The following is a 23,239-nucleotide window of genomic DNA, read 5'->3' as shown; positions in this document are numbered from 1 at the left end:
CCTCCCTCCACCCCCCCTTCTCTCTCTCTTTCTCTCTTTCTCTTTCTCTTTGCATCCTCTGCTGAGGAATTTACAATGTACCAGCTGTTTGGAAGGGACTGAAAATCATGGTGTACCTTTGTCATGCTCCAGTAACTTCTTCCTAGTGAAAATTTTGGTTGGCTGGTCTTAAGCTGAAATGGCAGGGAGTGAGTTTTGGGTTTTTTTTTTTTCCTTATGGAAAAGGAAAGGTTGAGAAAATTATGAACGACTTAGGTGTGAATTTGAAAGGAACTGCTTGCTCAGATATACTGTCCGTTCTCAAAGCCCCATGAGTACTTGTTTTCCATGATTAAATGAAGCGAAAATGCAGAATTTTGTTTCTGTGTGTTATATGTGGAGGGCAAGGCTATCACTGTCCACCTGACAGAGATGGCTGGTTCAAATGTTCTGGATCTCTAATGGGTATAGAGTATTGTTTGCTTTGGATGTGTTCCAGTTATATCATTCTAGGCAAGTCCTATGGTATAGAGACTGGGGCCTGGATCACATATGCTTCTGTGAATTGGAGGAGGCTCAGAACAATTTGGAAGGAGGATTTTGTCTTTGGTCAACCTCTATGCAGAGGCCATCCATCTAGGCTCAAAGCAGAAGGGGCATCAAGTATGGAAATTTTCCAGTGGGAAGGAGTTTTGTATGCTGTGGGCATGCAGATAAAGCTAGAGTGAGCAAAGGAGGAAGGGGTATAGGAGGGAGGAAGACAGAGAAGGTAGGGCCATGATAAGAGCTGGGATTTTAGTGTAAGTATAATGGAAGCCATTAAAGGTTTTAAAGCAGGGATGTGACACAATTTGGTTTACATTTTCAAAAAGATTGCTTGGCTGATTTGTGGGAAAAAAGAATGAATTGCACGGGGCCCAGAATGAACCCAGGGAATGATTATGGAGGACAGGTAAGGCATGCTCGTTGGGATGAAGCTGGTGGTAATAGAAATGGAGAAAAGAGAACAATTTCAAGTTTTATTTTGGAGCTGGGGCTCCTTCAGCTTCATGCTAAAGAATGAAATATGGAGAATAGGGAACAGAGAAAATAGAGGCATCTCCTAGACTTTTGGTTCTAGCAAATGGGTGAATGGTGTGGCCATTTAACTTAGATGAGGAAGTCAGGGAAGGAACAAGTGGAAGATAGAAATTTCTCTTGGTTGGATATGAACATCCACATGGAAGGGACCAGCAAGGTCTTGTCTCTATAACATGGAACTCATGGGAGAGAGCAGGGAAGGAGGTCTAAACTGGAGCAGGTCGTCAGCACCTAAATAGTATTTCAAACCCTGGAATTGGCTGAGGTCACCTAGAAAGTGTAGAGATGAGAAGCCCTAAACTCTCCACCTTTTGGAGGCCCAGTAGAAGGGGAGGAAGGTGACAAGGTGGGTCTAGTGAGATGACAGAGAATTAAGGTAAATTGGGGAACAGAAACCAAGGGACAAAGCATTTGTTAAAAAGGACAGCGGTCCACTGGCAAATGCTGCTGAGGGGTCACATAAAGAGAGGAGACTGCAATGCTCATTAAACCTGGCACCATCAAGGGGGTTGCTGTCCTTGGCAAGAGTAGTTTCAGTGGTGTGGCGGGGAGGAAGGTCAGGCTGGAGTTGCCAGGTGATGGCTTGGAAATAGCAAACAGAGGCAACTTATTCAAGAAGTTTTGCTGTGAAGGGCAGCAGAGACTGAAGGTGGAGGTAAATTTCAGGTCAAAATATTTTTGTTACATTTATCTTTTTTGTTGTTTGGTTTTTCCTATGAGAGCTAGTAAAGCCTATTTGAATTAGTATTGATGGGATTGACCAGTGGAGGAGGAGAAGCCAGTGATACCTGAGTGAGAGAGAGGGAAGGAGGGAGAGAGAGAGAGAGAGAGAGAGAGAGAGAGATGGCGAGATGGAATTCAAAACACAAGTGGAGAGGTCGGCTTTTGATAGGATCCAAGAACGCTTCCTCCACTGTAGTAGAGGAGGAAAGCAGAAGGTGAGTGTTGAGGTACAGGCGGGCTTGTGGTTAGTGGTGGAGGGTGGGGGCTCACAATGGGGGGTTTCTGCTTTTCCTGGATCTGTGCTTGTGGGCTCACTGCACCTTTCACCGCGTTCCTCCGAATGCTTCGGAGCTGGCCCCGTACAACCCCATCTCAGCTCAGCCTCCCATCTTGGACATGTCTGAGTCCTCTTGTGGGTGTTTGCAAAAGCAGTGGCATAGCCGGGCTCAGAACGGGTCTGGGATATTCTTTTACCTAGATGCCGAGCCACGTGTGGCTTCTGAGTGCTTGAAATGTGGCTGGTGCAACGGAAGAATTGGACATTTAATTTTATTTAATTTAATTTAAAACCTGATACTGGATTCAGTTATTAGAAAACTTTTGCTATGTCTGGATCAGTATAGAAATCTGAATCTACGCCAAGTTTCTTCGTTACAATTTAGCGTCTGGATTGAGATGCGCTCTGAGTGTAAATTGTACCCTGATTTCAAAGACTTGGCTGAAAAATATGTAAATTCCCTCATGGATAGTTTTATATTGACCTCGTGTTGACATGGCAATAATTTGGATATGTTGAGTCGAACGATATTGCTAAATTAATTTCACTGGATTTAAAAAACTTTCTTTTTAAAAAGCAGCTCCTAGAAAAGTTAGTTAATAGATAGCTTACATCGTATTTCTATTGGATGGTGCTGTTTTATGGGCTGTGCCTTTAAGAAAGGCTCATGTTTTAGGTATACAGTTGGTCGTGCCTGTGTAGGAGTCGTTCATATCTCACCACGAGGAGCGGTGACAGTTTAGGAAGCATGACCTGTCGGGGTTGATGCTACTTGCTTAAGGTCTTGGGGCTGCAGAACGGGGATTTGAACCCTGGCTCTCCGGCCATTTACAGGCTGTGCCCTGGACCGTTTGCCACCTGGAAGTCATTCTGTGCATTCTTTCTCTCGAGTTATTCTGTGTTTACACTAGCAGAGGATATTTACATAGACACTTAAAGGACAGAATTTGGTTTTTAACTCAAGCAATCGAAATTATGACTCTCGGGATATGGTTTTCATGTACTGTTACTGACTTGGCTTTGATTTAACCGAGGATACACAGTTTATAGTTAGGCCTCTCTCTCCTTGATTTCAAAGACTAACCGTCAGCTCCTTCTTGTTTCTTATTTACTGCTACTGACGACCACGGTTGGCTCCGGGCGCCGGACCCCCTATCTGAGTCCGTTATTCCGTATTTGATGATACGCTCCTTTTGTCTTGCCACTGGTCAGCTTTCACTAAGAATCCTCGTGAAGAAAAGATTTATTTTTTTATAGGAATAATTTAGAGTCACTGTACATTTTACACGGTGAAGCCAAAGTCTGTGATCTGCCACAGTGTTCCGTGGACATCTGAAGGTCAGGAAATCCCAGACAGACCTCATTATCCGTTCCTCTCATTCTTCTTTATTCCCTATCTTATTTGCTATGTTTGCCGCATATCTGGTGGCTGGTCAGAAACCTCTATCCTCTCCATCTTTTTTTCCCAAAACGTTTTTTTAATGTTTATTTATTTGCTTTTAGTTTTTTTTTTTTTAACATTTATTTGTGAGAGACGGAGAGAGACAGAGCATGAGCAGGGGAGGGGCAGAGAGAGAAGGAGATACAGAATCCGAAGCAGGCTCCAGGCTCTGCGCTGTCAGCACGGAGCCCGACGCGGGGCTCGAACCCACCAACTGCGAGATCATGACCTGAGCCGAAGTCGGACGCTTAACCGACTGAGCCACCCAGGCGCCCTCACCTCCACCGGCCCCTGCACGCAGCCATCAAGTGACATTTCAAGCCCCTCCAGCCTCACATCCCTTCTTCCCACCCACTGCTACTGCGTGTTCAGACCTTCAGCATCTCTAGCTTTTCTTCTTGCTCCAACTCATCTGGGACGTCTTTCAGGAGAGGGGCCTTTGCCTCTCATCTTTCAGTCCTGAGGTCTTAGTGGAGAGCTTGTGCTATTGACAGGGATGGTCCTGGGTTGTGTTTCTCTCTCCGTGCGTGTCTTTTCTCTCTCCCTCCTGAATACTGTTAGCAACCCTTATTCAGCATGACTCTTCAGGTGGATGGACGATCAGCAGCGATGCCGCGGGCCCTTGCCGAATGCAAGATTGCACACTATACCCACGTGCCTGCTTGGCTCACGTAGATTCCAACAAAAATCTCTCCCTGGCCACTTTCAGCTAATGAGGGACAGATTTCTTTCTTGGAGCCTAAGTCCTACAGTAATATGTCCCTGGGGAATAGAATTGGCTGGAAATCCCTAGAATATGACATCTAATACTCAACAACCTCGGGACAAACCGTGGATAATTTCCATATAGGCGTTTGCATAGGCAGGGCCCTTGGCTCATTGTTTATGAGCCAAAGCTTGCAATAGGAAATTAAAAAGAAAAGAAACGAAAAAGTAAAAAGGGGCGGTAAAGGAAGCAGCATTTCATTTAATCAAATCCCAAGTTTGTTTAAGTCGTCTTTGAAAAATTAGTCAAATTTCGTAAGGATAGCAGAAGAATCCATTACTATAAATCATGCCTACAGCTCCGTGTTACATTACTTTAGCATTTACCTTGGGTCTCTGTCCAAACAGGATATAATTTCAGAACTGAGCCTGCAACCATCCTGCCCCTGGTGGAAATGGAATACTTATTTCTGTCTACAGCATAGCAACAAGATGCCAGTAGCTACTCAGGCATTTTTTTTTTTGTGCATCTGATGAGGAGATATTGGTGTTTTTATATGGCATATAGGATTTCATAAGAGGTATAATGGAGAGTTTAGTTAAAATGTTCTTTTCTGTTCTTTCTCATTTTACTGGTGGCCAGTGTCAGGGTGGTGGGTCCCTGTGTTACACAGGTACTAATGACCCACATCCACAGGCATCTGTCATCCTGTGGTGGCAGGCTCCCTACCGAATCAGAGTATTGTGAAAAATCTCAGAACTTTTGAAGAATGAGTGGATTTTTAAAAATTTAACGTTTATTTTTGAGAGAGAGCGAGAAAGAGACCACAAGTGGGGGTGGGGCAGAGAGAGAGGAGACACAGAATCGGAAGCAGGCTCCAGGCTCTGAGCTGTCAGCACAGAGCCCGACGCGGGGCTCGAACTCATGAACTGCGAGATCATGACCTGAGCCGAAGTCAGATGCTTAACTGACTGAGCCACCCAGGCGCCCCAAGAATGAATGGATTTTTAGCTAGAGGAAAAGTAGAAACTGCCCAAAGTGTCATCAGTTAGAGGAAGCTCTCTGCCTAGATTCTCTGACATGAATCAGTAGTCCGTATGGTAACCCCCAACTCAAAATGCTGTGCACTTGATTGTGTTTTTTTCAATTTTGTTGTTCTCTCTGGAATTCCAATAATTAGGTTCAACTTCGTTTACAAGCATCTCCTTTTCTAAGAGTGAAGGTGAAGGATTTGTCAGTAATTCATATAATAATCAGGGTGAATCAGATTGCTTTCTTCAAAGTAGGGTCAGCAAGGTCAGCCACTGTGAGAGCAGCTAACTGTGTTTGGTGGAGAGAAGAAGCCCTTTTGGAGAGTGGACATTTCGGGAAACGGCTAGGGCAGAACTGGTCAGTAGGAGAAAGTGAAGGCGTTGGGGCAGCTCTGCCCTGAGGACAGGGAAACATTGGGGTTTGCGGGCACTGAATTGTAAGAGGGGAGAGAGAAACTTCTGCTTTTTCAAAATGTTCCTAGGAGTCATCCTCTATCAATACAAGTGGTGCATCCATGTAATGGAATATTCTGCATCCGCTAAAGAAACAAGGTAGATTTATGGTTAAAAAGAAAGTACAAAACAGACCGTAGAGTATGCTCCCACTTCTGTATGTGATTTTTGAAATGTTAATATGCATATATGCATGCATTTGTTTGCATGAGTATATGCAGAGAGTATTTCTGGATGAAATACAATAAACAGTCGCTTGGCTGCCTCTGGGAAGGGAGCCTGGGGATCCGGGTCTGAGGTAGGATTTGTTTATTTGCAATTTTGGGGGTACAGTTTGATTTTTTTATGTATATTACTTTTAAGTTAAAAAAAAAAAAAAGAAATCACTTCCAGGATTATTCTTGCCCTTAGGAAAATTGGTGTGTGGTTCCGGGAAGGAAGGGAGGAGGGGCGAGGGGGAAGCCAGGAGGAGGCAGTAATCTCTTTGTCCTTCTTTCTTCTGAGTCACAAAGCTCAGGGCTCTTGTATGCCAGACTCCTTGTTTTATTACCTCAGCTGGATTATGGTTAAATAAGCTTCTCTGGGCTGACCTGGAACTGAACTACTATTTATAATCTCTTTCTGTAGGGAAAACTCGACAGTGTTCCAGAGAGCATACGAAACTACTAAACTAAATTATCTCTGCCCATCCTCTCTCAATTTTATGTCTATTATCTTCCCAGTTTAAAAAAAAAAAAAAGGACTTCAGATTTATTCTAGGAAGTTCTGCCTGTCTATTCTCACTCATCTCGGAAATGACAGAAACGCTCTATGCAGTTGTGTGCTTGCCTACCTCCGGGCTTTTGTTTGTTCCAACGTACTGTTGCGCACTTTTCTTTTCCAGCTAGCTTATAATTTTTCTGAGGGAAGGTAGTGCCTTTTACTTGTTTGCATGCCTAGTAGAGGCCTCGAGGCGTTCAGTAAATGTTTGTTGGATCATAAGTTAAGGTGTGGGTGTCTGAGCAGACTGGCTTACACGCACTGTAAACTATTACAGATAAAACTTTCCTGGCCCCAGACACATCGTGGAAAGCCCTTGCGTGTAGTACAGGGATTCTCCGCATCGGCACTGTGGACTTCATGATCCTGAGCGTTCTTTGTTGTTGGGTAGCGTCTCGTGACTTATAGGAGGCATTAGCAGCATCCCTGGCCCCTCCCCACTAAATACCATTATGAACCCCCCAATGGGAACACTCAAAAGTATCTGTAGATGTTGCCACATGTCCCCTGGGGGCAAAAGTCACCCTAGCTGACAGTCGCTCATATGGAGTGATTTTGAATTTGCTCTTCAGTCTCCAAGAATTGTTCTATCTTGAGAGAAAAGTCTTCAAGTCTTGGAGACCTAGGGGTGGGGTCGAAGCAAGGCTCTCCACAAGCTTTACGCTGCGCTTTTGTGCTCAGTTAGAAAAGGTGGCTCCCCGGGCACCTAATTAGAAAAGGGCTGGCGAAGGAAGTGTAGGCTGGATTTCGTCTTCCATTGGCCCCTTCCGTCATTCCTGCTGGACTTTTGGATAGGAGGAGTTCCGGTGCCTAAGTTCAGAAGTCTACCTGAATTGGGAAATAACAGGTTCTTGGAGCCAGGACCCGGGTGAAAGGGTGGTAGGACAGACCGGACTGGCTTCTACGTGACATCAGCTGACTTCCACATGGCCCATTGGGAAATCTCTTCCTCATTAGATGGGTAAGGGGCTGATTATACCTCTCAGATGCTTTCGCCTAACACGTGTTTATTGAACATCTCCCACGTGTCAGGAGGAAAAATGCTCTCCTCCCCCCAACCCTTATTTCTGAATGAAGCCTTCTGCGTCTCTGCACTAGGTACGATCAGTGTATTTTATATTATTCAGAATCTTTCTTATTAATACAAAGTCTCCTTTCCCCCCCTTCCCCTGAGTGTACCCACTTTCCGAAGGACCATTTATAATTAAAAGCAAGAGGAACAGCACTCAGAGAGGTGGCTGGAATGCTCACGATGATTCTTAGCTGCGTGTCAGTGCTCCGTGAGCACACACATGCTGGGCTGCGTTCTGGAGACCCTCTTTAACTGTTCTTATATTTATAAGTTATCCTCCAATGCATTGGCGTGTCAGCTGCCAAAGCAGTTTGTAGAATCTCCTTCCCCGGAGGTCTTTAAAAATAGAACTAAATACCCATCTGTCCAGAATGGTTTCGATGCAGGCCTGCTGATGAGAAGGAATAGGCTAGATATTTCTGTCAAGGTCCGTTTCAGTCTTGAGCACTCTTAAATGGATAATCAGTTTGCTTTTTGGTGGGGGAGGGAGGGGTGTAAAGCGACGCTCTGAATTTACTGATGTAGCACTGTATGCATTCTGGCGAAATAGAACAAATGATATATTTCTCGTGCTTTTAATGTTTCTGGAGCACCTGGTGTATTTGGAATCTCGCAAGAATCCCACGAGGTAGGTGGGGCCCTTCTTTGGGTCCCTGTGGTACAGAGGAGTGAGCAAGGCACACAGATGTCCAGTTATTGGCCCCACGTCAGGGCGGGGATGCTCTTAACCTGTCAGCTCTCCAGATTCATGCTCTTTTCTCTTGACCCTCATGCTTCTATGTGTTTATGAGTTTTGCTCTACCTTATGAGTATAAAGAAAATTGATTGGGAACCAGACATTAAAAAAAAAATTGGGGAGCCTATTTAGGGCCATTAGCTACTCTATTTCCCCTTCCAAAAAAGGGCATTTTCATGTAAAATGGTAGTAAAATTTATTGCCAACCTCACACCTGGACACACACATAACGTTCATATGTATGTATTTCTATGCATACATGTGTGGGTTTGTGTGTGCATATACAAATATAGGAGAGCGTGTGTATGTATGTATATATGTGGATATGTAAGTACAGCAGTGTGTGTCTGCTCCTGTACTGGTCAGGGTTCAGCAGAAAACAGAGCAAAGCCATGTGACAGCAAATGAAGAGACTTTACTGAAGTTTGGGGGTGGTTAAGGGAAAAGGCAAGAGATAGTGAGGCGCCCAGAGATTCAGGGGGTCATGACCCTGCTCTGGGGTGGGGTGGGGGAGCCCATGGAGAACTTGGAATCAGGGTTTTATAGTTGTGAGGATGAAGCTCCTACCAGAGGAGGGCACCACAGGAGGATGGGTGAAGGGAAGAAATACCCTCCTTCTCTCTTCTCCTACCTTCTGATCTCCTGTTCCTGGCCAGACTCCATTAGAAGAGAGCCTGCAAGGAAGCCATGAAGATGCAGTGCTCAGGGCACCCCTCTGGGACAGACTGGGACAGAGGAGGGAGGGAGGAGCTGAGTTGGAGGCAGATAGACACTAACCAGGTGTGTGTGTGTGTGTGTGTGTGTGTGTGTGTGTGTGTGTATGTGTGAGAGAGAGAGAGAGAGGGAGAGAGAGTTTGTCTTTTGTCCTGTAAAATTGAAGTATGGTTGATGCACAATATCCCATTAATTTCAGCTGCACAACATAGTGATTCGACAACTCTATGGGGTGTTGCACTATGCTCCCCACAGTGTAGCTACCATTGTCACCGCACAGCAGTATTAAAATACCATTGAGCACTGTACTTACCATCCCCATGACTTATTCATTCCATAACTGGAAGCCTGTACCTTCCACTCCCCTTCCTCCATTTCCCCCGTCCTTCTCACACCTTCCCCTCTGGCAACCACCTGTTTGTTCTCTATATTTAAGAGTCTGTTTGTTTTGTTTTTTAGAGTCCACATATAAATGAAAGCATATGGTATTTGTCTTTCTCTGTTTGACTTATTTCACTTAGCATAATACTAAGTCCATCCATGTTGCCGCAGATGGCAAGATCTTATTATTTTTTATGGCTGAGTAATATTCCATTATATATATAATCATATGTGTAAATCATGTATAAAATGTATAATTATAACCATATATATACACACCACATCTTCTTTATCCATCCATCTATCAGTAGGCACTTAGGTTGCTTCCATATCTTGGCTATTGTAAGTCATGGTGCAATGAACATAGGGGTGCATGTATCTTTTTGAGTAAGTGTTTTCATTTTCTTTGGGTAAATACCCAGTAGTGGAATTACTGGCTTGTATGGTATTTCTATTTTTAATTTAATTTTTTTATTATTTTTTTAAATTTTGAGAGAGACAGAAAGAGTATGAGCTGGGAGAGGGACAGAGGGACAGAGGGAGAGGGGGAGAGAGAGAGAGAGAGAGAGAGAGAGAGAGAGAGAATGAGAATCTTAAGCAGGCTCCCCGCTCAGTGTGGAGCCTGACATGGAGTTTGATCCCACCACCCTGGGATCATGACCTGAGCTAAAATCGAGACTTGGATGCTCAACCAACTGAGCCACCTAGGTGCCCCTATTTCTAATTTTTTGAAGAACTTCCGTTCTGTTTTCACAGTGGTTGTACAAATTTACATTCCTACCAATAGAGCACAAGGGTTCCCTTTTCTCCATAATCTTGCTAACACTTGTTATTTTTTGTCTTTTTGATATTAGCCATTCTGACAGGTATAAGGTGATATCTCATTGTGATTCTGATTTGTGTTTCCCTAATGATGAGTGATGTTGAACATCTTTTCATGGCCATCTGGATTTCTTCGGAAAAATAGCTGTTCAGGTCCTCTGCCCATTTTTTAATTGGATTATTTGCTTCTTTAGTGTTGAGTTGTACTACTTCTTTATATGTTTTGGATATTAACTCCTTATTGGATATATAATTTGTAAATATCTTCTCCCAGTCAGTAGGTTGCTTTTTTGTTTTGCTGATGGTTTCCTTCACTGTGCAAAAGCTTTTTATTTTGGTGTATTCCCATTAGTTTATTTTTACTTTTGTTTTCCTTGCCTGAGGAGACATCTAGAAAAATGTTGCTAAGGCTGATGTCCACGAGATTACCGCCTATTGTCTTTAAGGAGTTTTATTGTCTCGGGTCTCACATTTAGAGTTGTAATCCATTTTGAGTAAGAAAGTGGTCCAATTTCATTCTTTTGCACGTAGCTGTTTGGTTTTCAACCAACCTGTTGAAGAGACTGTCTTCCAACTGTATATTCTTGCCTCCTTTGTCATAGATTAATTGACAGAATAAGCACAGATTTATTTCTGGGCTGTCTATTCTGTTTTATTGATCTTTGTGTCTGTTTTTGTGCCAGTACCATACTGTTCTGATTACAACAGTTGTGTAGTATAGTTTAAAATCTGGGATTGTGATACCTCACACTTTGTTCTTTCTCAAGATTGGTTTATTTTTCTAATTTCACCTTAGACCTGAAAACTTTGTCATGGATCAACACTACTGTATTTTCTTTTAACAGTATAAAATACTGTTGGATAAGATCTTGACATTTGTTTCCTAAATAAAAAAAAAAAAGGCACAAATTCAGTTTCTCAGTGATTATGTCAGATTGTTCATGAAGATAGATTGAAAATCGTTTTTTCTGGGGCGCCTGGGTGGCTCAGTCGGTTAAGCGGCCGACTTCGGCTCAGGTCACGATCTCGCGGTCCGCGAGTTCGAGCTCCGCGTCGGGCTCTGTGCTGACGGCTCAGAGCCTGGAGCCTGCTTCGGATTCTGGGTCTCCCTCTCTCTCTGCCCCTCCCCCGTTCACGCTCTGTCTCTCTCTGCCTTTCAAAAATGAATAAATGTTAAAAAATTTTTAAAAAAAAGAAAATCGTTTTTCTAATATTTTGATTACCGGTTTTTACTGGGTCGTCATTATTTCTAGACATCTTTAGTGGACAGAGTTAGTAAAACACACTTTTTTAGAAACAGAAAAATATGCTACTTACAAAATAACAGCCTTGTTGGTACCAAATATAGTGAATGCAACATGGCAAAATACTAAAAAGAATTCTTTTCTGTGTGGCTATGCTACTTAAACCAATGTATCATTAGGTCCAATTATTTCAATCTGATTTCAGATTTTAGAGGTTGCTTTATATTTGTCTCTTTGAATTATTTATACATATTAGCTATATAAAATATTTACATGATTTTCCAAAATCAAAATATGAAATGAAGTATATTGGAAGAGATCTAGCTCCATTTCTTCCTTCTTGTTCATAAACATTCCATTTCTTTCATAAACATTGTTCCATTTTCTCCTTTTTATTAATTTATTTATTTGAGAGAGAGACAGAGAGACAGACAGAGAAGCCCAAGCAGGCTCCGCACTGTCAGCGTAGAGCCTGATGCGGGGCTCAAATTCATGAACTGTGAGATCATGACCTGAGCAGAAATCAACAGTCAGATGCTTAACTGACTAAGCCATGAGGCCCCCCCACCTTTTTTTTTTATTAGTTTTGGTTTATTCCTTATGTTTTAAAAAATATGTAAGTAGCTGTGTTTATGTAGCATATCCTCTTTCTCACCCAAATGGTAACATTCAGTACATACTTTCCTGTACTGGGCTTTTTTCCTTTATTGCTGTATCCTGGGGAGCACTCCATAGCAGTCTGTGGTGATCTGCCTTATGGATTAGAAAGCTCCTTTTTGTGGCTGTGCTATAGTTTACTTAACCAGTCCCTAGTTGATGGACATTTGGGTTATTTCCAGTCTTTTGCCATTATTGGTCCTGTAATGAATAGTCTTATAAATGCATCATCTCATTTTTTTTTTTTTTACCAGTACTTTTGGGAGTTGATTTTTGTAAGAGGGACTGATGGGTCAAAGAGTAAATGCATCTGTAATTTTTCTAGATATTGCCAAGTGTACCACCATTGGAGTTGAATAGTTTTTTGCTCCCAACAGTAATATACAAGAAGGCCAATTTTTCCACAGTCTTATCATCAGAGTATGTTGTATACTTTTGGAAATCTTGCTAATTTAAAAGGTAAAAAATGCGATCTCATGTTTTAATTTGTATTTCTCTTATCATTTAGGAAAGTTGAGCATCTTTTCTAATGCCAAGGACCATTTGCATTTCTTTTCCTGTAGACTGTATGTCCATATTGGGTTGTTGGTCTTTCCGTCTGAATTTTTAAAAGTTCCTTTTACTGGGGCTGTTACTCCTTCACGATTGCAATTACCCGCCCCCACCTCCACTAACTATATTTTGCTTACAGTGTTTTATTTTTATGTGTAAATTTTAGATTGTTATTTATTTTTATTTTTATGTAGTCAAGTTTTTGTTTTTGTTTTTGTTTTTGTTTTTGTTTTTGTTTTCACGTAGTCATTCTTTTCCCCATTGGTTCTGGATTTTGAGTTAGGAACGGCTTCCCAGTCCCTGGTTGTAGAGTAATCCCTCCCCGTGATCTTCCATGGCTTTGTATTTTACATGTCATTTAGAATTTATCTTGGTGTGGGGTTTGGGGAGTGGATCCAATGATAATTGCTTCCCGTGTCGTTCTAACATTATTTCTTAAGGCATCTTCCTTTTCCCCACTGACTGGAATGCCTTTTATCCTATGCATGTGGGTCTGTCTCTGGACTATTAATCCCATTCTATGTGTGAATGTTCTAGTAGCACACAGTTCTAATAATAGAGGCTTTATAATAGGCGTTAAAAAATCCTTTTAAAGCAAAAGTCATGGTGACAGGATTCCTGTGTTTATAAAAACACACAAAGTGTGAAATGGAAGCATTTTTAAAGATAACCCATGCATGGGCTACATTTATTATTTTAAGGGAGGCAGGGCTTACAAAGATAGTACGGCCTCACCCAACATCACCCAGAGGGTCAGCAGTGGGACCGGAATCCATATGCTCACCTAACACATTGCATGATTTTTCTCATAAAAATATGATTTTCTCAGAAAATATGGGTGACTCCTCTCTTAGCAAGAAACTAGATCCCTGTTGGATGCCTTCTCTTGCCATAAAATATTTTCTTAGTTTTGGATATTTAAAATAATTCATGATCTGGTTTATTTTTAGTGATAATATATTCATTTTAGAACCTTTGAAGAACCCTCATACTGATCCCCAGTAATACTTTCATATTTTGTTCAATTTTTTCCAGAATTTTTTATTAAAAGTTACTAATTTTTATTAATTTTTTTAATGTTTATTTATTTTTGAGAGAAAGAGAGAGACAGAACAAGCGGGGGAGGGGCAGAGAGACAGGGAGACACAGAATCCAAAGCAGCTCCAAGCTCTGAGCTGTCAGCCCTGAGCCTGACGCGGGGCTCGAACTCATGAACTACAAGGTCATGACCTGAGCCCAAGTTGGATGCGTAACCACTGAGCCACCCAGGCGCCCCTGTTCCAGAATTTTTTAGTGCATAGTCTTGTGCTTTAATTTGATCATGTTAAGGGGAAACAATTTTGAGAGAAAGAAAATAATACTAAGGATTTATTAAGCGCTTACTTAAGTGTGCTGATGAAAGTGCTCTAAATACATGACCTTATTTAATTGTCACAAAACCCAACTAGGGCTGCAATCTTTGTTATTTCAATATTACTGATGAGGAACGTTTGGCTCTGAGAAGTGAAATCATTTGACCAACCACACAGAGCTGCTAAATGACGGAGCTTGTATTCTAACTCAGTATTTAACTCTAGTAGTTAGGTTTTAACCACTGTACTCATCGTGTCCTGTGTAGATTGTTTTGGATCCTATAGTTTTATTAATACGTTAGCAGAAATGTTTGTCTTTGTTTCCTCAATGATCATATTAGCTTCCATTTATAGTATCACCTGCCTTTTAACATAAATTGTTTATGCCAGGTTGTAACAGGAAGGAGTTAAAAATACTTTTCTTGCTTTTTTTTTTTCCCTTCAGATATTAATCATAAGATCTTGGCATATACACAAAGAAGTATCTTGAAAAATAAAATGGAATAATTGTTTTTTTTTTTTTAATTGTTTGAGAGGGAGAGAGAGAGAGAGAGAGGGAGGGAGAGCAGAAGTGGGGGAGGGTCAGAGAGAGAGGGAGACACAGAACCTGAAGCAGGCTCCAGGCTCTGAGCTGTCAGTACAGAGCCCGACGCGGGGCTTGAACTCACGAGCTGTGAGATCATGACCTGAGCCGAAGTCGGATGCTTAACCGACTGAGCCACCCAGATGCCCCCAAAATAAAATAGAATAATTATAGAGAAGGTTAGTGTGAGACAGAAAAACGCATTCATTTTGTGGACATGTTTGCTGCTCAGGCGTTTTATATGCTGTTCAGAGGGAGTTGACTTTCCTATGTTGGCTTAACATCCTCCCTGTAAGTTGGTTTATATCAAAATTGGCATAGCTACCTTGATTTTTTCCAGCCTGTCCAAGATCCAAATTGTTCCAAATTACAAGTTAGAGATGTGTGATACATAGCGATCCGTGGCCCAAGTTGTCAATAGTTTGGAGCTTGGTGTGCATTCGGAAGTAAATAAAATAGTCTACGGCCATACTACCCTACGCGCGCGATCTCATCTGATCTCAGAAGCTAAGCGGGGTCGGGCCCGGTTAGTACTTGGATGGGAGAAGTCAATAAAACAGCCATTTCCCGAATTGCCTCAGACTGCAAACCAGCTCCGTGGTGCACATCCCACCATTTACTTGGGTTGTGACATCAACGGATGTATCAGTAAGAGACATGGAAGCTTTACTGCCATTTTACATTTATTCCCTCGGAGAAGTAGTGGAGAGGACATTTTGAAGAGACAAATGAATTAAGTGTGTCAGGCCAGTGTGACATTACATTAGTGACCATTATAGAGGATAGTGTCAGCACAGAGCCCGATGCAGGCTTTGATCCCCCAAACCGTGAGATCATGACCTGAGCAGAAATCAAGAGTCAGACGATTAACCGACGGAGCCACCCAAACACCCCTCTTGCTGGCAGTATTCTAAGTGCAATTGTGCGTGTTCTGGGAGGCAACAAAATGGCGGACTTTGGATTCACAAGCTGAGTTTTAACTTTGTAAAAATTGATGCTCTTATCAGCTCTGTACTAGGCGCACACGGGATTATTAGGCCAAAGCAGGATTGTTCGTGTCATCAGGTTTATAATTTAGTGCACCGAGCTTGTCTTTTTCACCATGCCATTCCTGTCAGCAGGTAAAAGTCTGAGCTGATTCCCCAGCACATTTTATATTTACTTATACATTACATGTATGTGCCGCTGTAGATCCAGAAACTAGTAAATTTTCTCTCTTGAATGTTAAGACAAAAAAAAAATAGATGATATTCTAGAAATTTTTTCTGCAGGTCAGTGCAGTGCGAGACGCCTATGTCCTGTTTCAAATATCCTGTATCTATCTGTCACTCTAGTGGTGGAGTATAAAACGGTTTGTCATCTTACAGAGCTTCAGCTAGGGACGCATTTCATCCCTAAACAAGGTTAGAGGCTTTCAGGGAGCATTTAGAAGTTAGGTTGTTTTCTTCAGAACTGCCTGAGAAAGACTTCATAATCAGACTCTAGATATTTCTACATTTAAAATTTTTTATATTTAAAATTGATTTTCCGTCTATGTCTACCCCTCCTTTGTAGCTGTTTCAGTATGGTTACGTTTCAGGGTTGTGTAGACCAAGAAATTGGGAAGCAACAGTTCTTGCCTGTAGTTTCAGAATTCTGACATTTGGTAATCTGTGCTCATCAAACATCTTGTCAAACTAGATGACTGGTTAATTACCTTATGATTCATTATGTTTCACTTCTCAGGAAATAAAAGGCTAGCTGTTTCTGAAATAAGGGATGACTTAGTTAATAAGGATTTATCATAGAAAGACAGTCTTTCATGTATTACTATGCTGTATAACTAAGTGATAAGGTTATGATAACATTTGGAAATGAGTTTTCGTTATTGTGTTTTTAATAGAATGTTCATTTACTATCCAGATATGAATATGTTCTGTTAGCTTGCAGATCTGATTTAAAACATTAACTTTAAAATTTTCAAAGCCTGGTGCTTTATATATGTAACTGTCTAAAAAGTATTTTTCAGTGAAGTATTATTATAGTGATCGGTTCATTTATTAGATGCCTGCTGTGTACTCTAAAGAACTTTTATTAAGAAAATTTATAAAAAGGTGGGGCGTCTGGGTGGCTCAGTCTGTTAAGCGTCCAAGTTTAGCCCAGGTCATGATCTCACGGTCCGTGAGTTCAAGCCCTGCATCAGGCTCTGTGCTGACAGCTCGGAGCCTGGAGCCTGCTTCGGATTCTGTGTCTCCCTCTCTCTCTGCCCCTTCCCTGCTCACACTCTGTCTCTCCCTCTCTCTCAAAATAAATAAACATAAAAAAAAATATATATATATATAAAGGAAATCTCGAGAGCTAGAATCATCAGTGCATATTAAATCTGTTATTAAAGTTGTCTTGATAATTTGAAATCCCCACTTCCATTATTTTTACCCTCTCATGCATTTCTTTCAAGTTTTGAACATCTTGCTGGATGTGTGGTTATCTCTTCTGGCTCAGAATCGGATTAGATTATTATTAAATTCAAAACCCACAAGAGCACATTATGTTAATAAATCTTGAAAATACAAATGAAATGGATTTTTAAAAGAAATGTAGGGACTTCCAAAATTGATGCCAGAGGAATTAGAAAAGCTGAGCAAAGCAATAACCAAGGAAAACATTGAAAAAAATTATGAAATAATTAGCTTTCTAAAAGGCTCCTGTCCCTAATATTGTCTTAGGGGTGTTTGGTTCCAAGGAATGGCTTAAGAAAAAAAGGGATATATAGGCAAGATATGGGATAATATCATAGCAAACAGTTCCAACGGGAGTATTGGATGCCACGGGAATTGTGAAGCCATTAGAAAGCAAATCTCTTTAACCATCTCTTTTAGGGTCTGTGTAGTTCTTTGTCTCTGCTTTTCAATATGGGATTTCTTAGCCTCCTTCTCAGCATCTGATTGCAAAACAGCCATCTGCCTGAGTCTACCTGGCCTTATAACCCCAGCAGTCACCACCCTCTGATTATCTACAACGAAATGTCTTCTCGTTCAAACTCATGAAACACATTCTTCTTAGTCAGTGGATGGCCAGTGCACTTCCTTTCCCCAAGTGCAATGGCTGCTCCTGATCTAATGAGCCATGGCTGGATAGTCAGGTCATGTGATTCACAGTCTGCTTACAAGAGCCAGGGACCCGAGCATGGTTCATGCAGGTAGGTTTATTGACATGTATGATATAGCTTTATTGTTGAGTCTGTCCTATTTTCAGGGAACAGCCATCCCAAATGTACATAAACTGGCACAGAACCCAAAAAAGGTAATAGCCTTGAAAGAAAACTCAAGTTCATGAACATCAGTGGCTCTAGTCATTAACATAAATGTTCATTATTACATACATATTGTTATATAATAAAATGCTATGAAATCATATCCATTTAAAGAGTAATATACCAAAAGCAAGTAGTATTTTACTCACGAGTGCAAGGATGGTTAGATATTAGGATTAGGAAATCTAGTAATATTATAAAGTTAATATACTATTGATATTAATCAAAAAGTCAAATAAGGAAAGCCACCTAATGCTGAACAAGCATTTGATAAAATTCGACAACAGTTCCCGATGCAATATTTCAAACATTTGGTGTTTATGCTTTTTGCTATTTCCAGTAAACCATGAACATTTATCATTTTTTATAACCAGACAAGAATACATAAATAGTTTTAAAAGCACCTTTGGGAAGATAATAAATTTCCTAACTTCTAACTCCTATAAGAGTGTCCTAACTCCTGTAAGTTCCTAACTTCTATAAGTTCCTAACTCCTATAAGAGTGTCCCAATAAATACTTTTTTTTTCCAATAAATACTCTTAGTGAAGCGTTCCATTAAAACAAAGTAGTCTAGTTTTTGAGAATTGTTAAGAAAACAGAATAGAGAGAATATTTCTTTGTCCCACAGGAGACCTTGTTTGGGGAGTGGACCTTTTCCTATGTTACAGCGTTAACAATCAGCAGTGCCTTTGGAGGACGATTTGCTGTTCTTTAGGAGATGCCTTTGTAAAACTGTCTTCTTTACTTTCTCCACTATTTGCGCGTGCCTGTCTGAACTCGGACTCCTGTCTCAGAGCTGAGCCAGTGCCCTAATCTGACCACCTCACATTCCTAACTGATGGCTATACTTCACCTGAACAGCTCCACCTTAGGTTCAACGCGCGTGCCTAAGCACACTTCCCTTTCTAGGCAAACAGCTCAACACCTTAAAAAAGCCTTTCATTCTTCACGTCTTGTCTGTTGCTCTGCCTACATCTTTTTTTTTTTTTTTTTTCTTTTGAGATAGAGAAAGAGAGTTGGGGGAGAAGGGGGCAGAGGTGGGGGGAGAGAGAGAATCTTAAGCAGGCTCCACGCTCGGTGCAGAGCCCCACGCAGGGCTCGATCCCATGACTCTGGGATCACGACCTCGGCCGAAACCAAGAGTTGGATGCCCAACCCATGAGCCACTCGGGCGTCCTTCTGCCTCCATCTTTATAGCGTCTCTCAAATCTTTACTTTTGGCAACTTCATGACCCTGGCATCCGTCTTTGTTTTTTCCATGGGCTCTTTTGCAGAAATCTTCTGATATTCTCTTTCCTTTCGTGTCAGCCCATCGGAACTAGATTAATCTTTTTTATATTGGATTTTTATGTCACTCCTCTGCTTAAAACTTCAAGATGCAACATTTCTGATTGAATTGTATATAAAATTGTTGGCTTGACATTTGCAGCTGTCCTGTTCTGCCTTTCATGTATTCCTTACTCCTACACTTCGTCTCTGCACACTCAACTTATTTCTCACGGGGGCTCACGTATGGCTATTCTGCTGTCTTTGCTTGTGCTCTGTCTTCCCTCTTCCCTTTTCTCACTTGTGACAAGTGGGCTCGTCTTCCTAATGTGCGGATCAAAGGCAGTGTTCCTCGATTAGAGTCTCCTTGATATTTCTGATTTCTTCCATCTTCTGAATGGTTACAGCCTTCTGTAATTCTCTGATGGCTTTAGTATACTCTTTAATTGCTTCATGGTGTGAAAGGCTAGATTTTATTCAGTGTTATATTTCTTGCAATACCTAACGTAATGATTTATATATAGTAGTTCAAATATTGATATTTTGATCCAAATACTGAATTATTTTAAAATAATATATACATGGCCAATATATGTTTGCACTTCAAACATATCAGTGCCATTGATTTACTCTTCTTATGAGCCGCAGTCTCCAAGCATTCCTTTAGGAGATGGTAATACAACTGAAAACATAAAGCAGAACTAATATAAAATAAAGTTGTGTTGGTCATGTCGTTTATTTTTAAATAGTGATTTTTATTTTCTCATGTTCGCATTCATATTTACAGAACTAAACTACTATTAGGGTGAAGAATAATAAAAGTTATTATTATAACCTTGAAAGAGAATGTGTAATTAAATTGAGGGACAAGGAACTTAGGGACACATGCTTAAGATAACAATTTTTTCCCCTTTGTGATGACATGAAAACTTTATTTTCTCATATTGAGTCAAACTGCCAAGAAACTCTTGCAACAGATTGAATGGTATGGTAAATATCTGCTTTTTAGAGCTTTGGACACTGTCATTGCTTGAAAAGCAAGCTTGAACTCCCCATGAGATCATTGTGGAGATAAATGCTTAAAAGCTTTTAAAAGCCATGCTCTTGGCTCTACTAGAATTTAATTTCCCACTGATTATGTTTATATCGACTTTGGAACACATACCCACGAATATATTCAGCATAGCTGCATCACTGATGATTTCCCATGCCTTGGGAATACATCCCTATTTTATGTGCATGTGGAACCCACTTATAGTTTCATCTATATAGGTACCTTGAGTTAATACTCTAGTTTTTAGAATAGACTATGAAAATGTCTTTGTAGTTGTTTAAAGGCCTTGTCTTTATAACAGTTCACGACATATTGATGTGTATGGGAATAGGTTTTATAAATATCTCATGCTTTATTAGCCATTCAGTCATACCTGCTTGGTTTCTGACCTGTAGTCAAAACACAAGGGGACTTTTTAAAAGTACAGTCCAGCTGTATAACATCACAGTGTTGAATACTCGCCATGGGTTTATATGGGGAGAAGATACATAAACATACAGAAGATCTTGACTCCAGTCCTGTTGATGTTACCTTAAAGCAAATTACTCAACCTTTTTGAGCTTCGGTGTGGGGATCCCGACAGGATTTGCTTTCTAAAGAGTTTATGAATATGCCATGAGACAAGATACATAAAGGCCTTACCACAGTGTCTGCTATTCAATACAGTTCCACTTTTCCCAAAACCAAAAGTGATTTGGTAAAAGAATTTGTCTTCGAACTCTGTGCCCCAGCGATTAGTAGATAAAGTTGGTAATCATACAGTCTCAGAACCTAGAAAGGCTGACCTGATTTTTAACAGATAAGAAAATAAAGGACCAAAAACTTCAAATGACACCACAGGGCAGGCCAATAGCAGAGTGGGGTTTCGAACTCAGATGGTAGACTCCTCGGGGCATGGCTGATGCTTTTTACCCTCTGCACACCGGATGTGTTTTGCCAACAATGGCTCAGCGATTCAGGTTCATTCCGTGAGGATCTGGTGGGCTTAGCGTCTCTTCTGTGCTTAGTCATTTTTGCCTGGTCAGTCGTACTGGTTTTGCCAGGGTAGAAAACAGCATAAAGTTCTGCTATCAATTCAGTGTGGAATATAATTTCAGGCATTTTTTTTTAAATATAATGTAAAGGATTTGAGTAGAAGCCTCACTGTAACATAGGTCATGAGTCAGTTGTAATCTTTGCCAAGCCATGACCCCAAATACAGTCACCAATCCTGTCCCTGAAATAGAAACGTCACAAAAGCCTGTAATGGACTTTAAAAGATACATTTTCGATGATGTGTTGAAAACTTAGTTAGTCCTTATATCATAGATATTTAAACCTTTAAATATTTAAACAAAGATAGTTTGTTTAAACAGGACATTTGCTATTGCTGTTTTAGAAAAGTAAAAAAAAAAAAAGAAATTAATACAACACTGAACTTAGAGTATAATAGAAAAGGTAAATTAAATAAAGCACTAGTTAAAGCATAAAATTGTGTGTAGTTTTCTTTGTAATAAAGTCTTCTGTAACTACCCCAGAAGATTAGATTTTATCATATAGATGATTTATCCCTTTAGAGAAACCTTTGTATTTTGAATTGGGCCACACTTAATTGATAATCAGATGATATCTTTAAAAAAAAAATCTTGTAAGGTTTGTTAAGCAAATCTAAACCTATTATAAGTTTTTTAAAACCCATGCATATGATATTTTAATGTAGGATAATACAGTTTAGCTATTAATTCTGATTAAGTTTAAATCTAAGACTTCCCTCATGATTATTTGTATAAGAGAAAGTAAATATCATAAATAATTATCAAATCAGGGGGCGGGGCGCCTGGGTGGTTCATTCAGTTAAGGGTCCGACTTCTGCTCAGGTCATGAGCTTTTTAGTGTTTTTTTAAAATTCTTATTGAGGTATCATTGACATATAACATTGTCTTTGTTTCAGGTGTCGAATGAGATGATTCAATATTTGTGCGCACTGAAATGATCACCACAATAAATCTAGTTAATATCCATCACTATACAGAGTTACAAAAAGTGTTTTTTTTATGATGAAAACTTTTAAGAATTACTCTTTTAGCAAATTTCAAATGCAATACTGTATTCTCAACTACAGTTACCATGCTGTATATTATATCCCTGTGACCTATTATTTTATATCTGGAAATGTATACCTTTTGATCCCTTTTACCCATTTCACCAACCCCCCCCCCCCACCTGCTTCTGGCAATCACTAATAACCTGTTCTCTGTGTCTGGGAGCTTGTTGTGTATGTGGGTTTTTTGTTTTGTTTTGTTGTGTTTGTTTTTGTTAGATTCCACATATAAATGAGATCATATGGTATTTGTCTTTCTCTGGTATTTATTTCATTTAGCTTAATGCCATCAAGATTCATCCATGTTGTCTCAGATGGCAAGAATTCCTTCCTTTTTATGGCTGAAGAATGTTCCAGTGTGGGTATATATATATATATATATATATATATTATATATATGTATGTGTGTGTATATACATATATACACATATATATATACACATACCATATGTTCTTTATCCCCTCATCTGTCAATAGACACTTAGGTAGTTTCCATATCTTGACCATTGCAATTAATGCTGCAATGAACATGAGGGTGCAGATATCTTTCTGAGTTGGTGTTTTGTTTTGTTTTTTCAGATAAATACCCAGAAGTGGAACTGCTGGGTCATATGGTGTTTCTATTTTTATTTTTTTGACGAAACTCCATACTGTTTAAACTGTTATGCATTGAATTGCATTAAAGAAAAACTCGTCAAATCTTTTTGGGTATCAAGGCAGGTAGAAAGGGGAGACTCTATTTAAATACAGTAAAATCTGCCTCTTACATTACTTTTCATCCCATTTCCTTCATTTGTGTGTACAGTATCTGATATGCATTTGAATTATCTTTAAGAGTAACACAAACACAGACTTTATGATTTTAGCATATGGCCATCAGTAGAGAAAAACGGCTGCTCTGATAAATTTGAAATGTTATTTCTTAGCACGATTTCATCAGCACACAGATATGGGACAGAATAGCACTGGGGCATAACTGTGTAT

At 40.2% G+C, this 23,239-nt stretch overlaps 1 protein-coding gene across 5 annotated transcripts in view; it reads left to right on the top strand.

The window, feature by feature from the left end:
- Window positions 1-23,239, top strand: part of NEBL (nebulette) — a 363,233-nt gene that overhangs the window by 218,437 nt on the left and 121,557 nt on the right. The gene's annotated exons all lie outside the window — the stretch shown is intronic.

Source organism: Lynx canadensis, chromosome B4 (assembly GCF_007474595.2).
Source record: "Lynx canadensis isolate LIC74 chromosome B4, mLynCan4.pri.v2, whole genome shotgun sequence".
Classification (NCBI taxonomy): domain Eukaryota; kingdom Metazoa; phylum Chordata; class Mammalia; order Carnivora; family Felidae; genus Lynx; species Lynx canadensis.
This window is presented reverse-complemented; position numbering and strand designations above follow the sequence as displayed.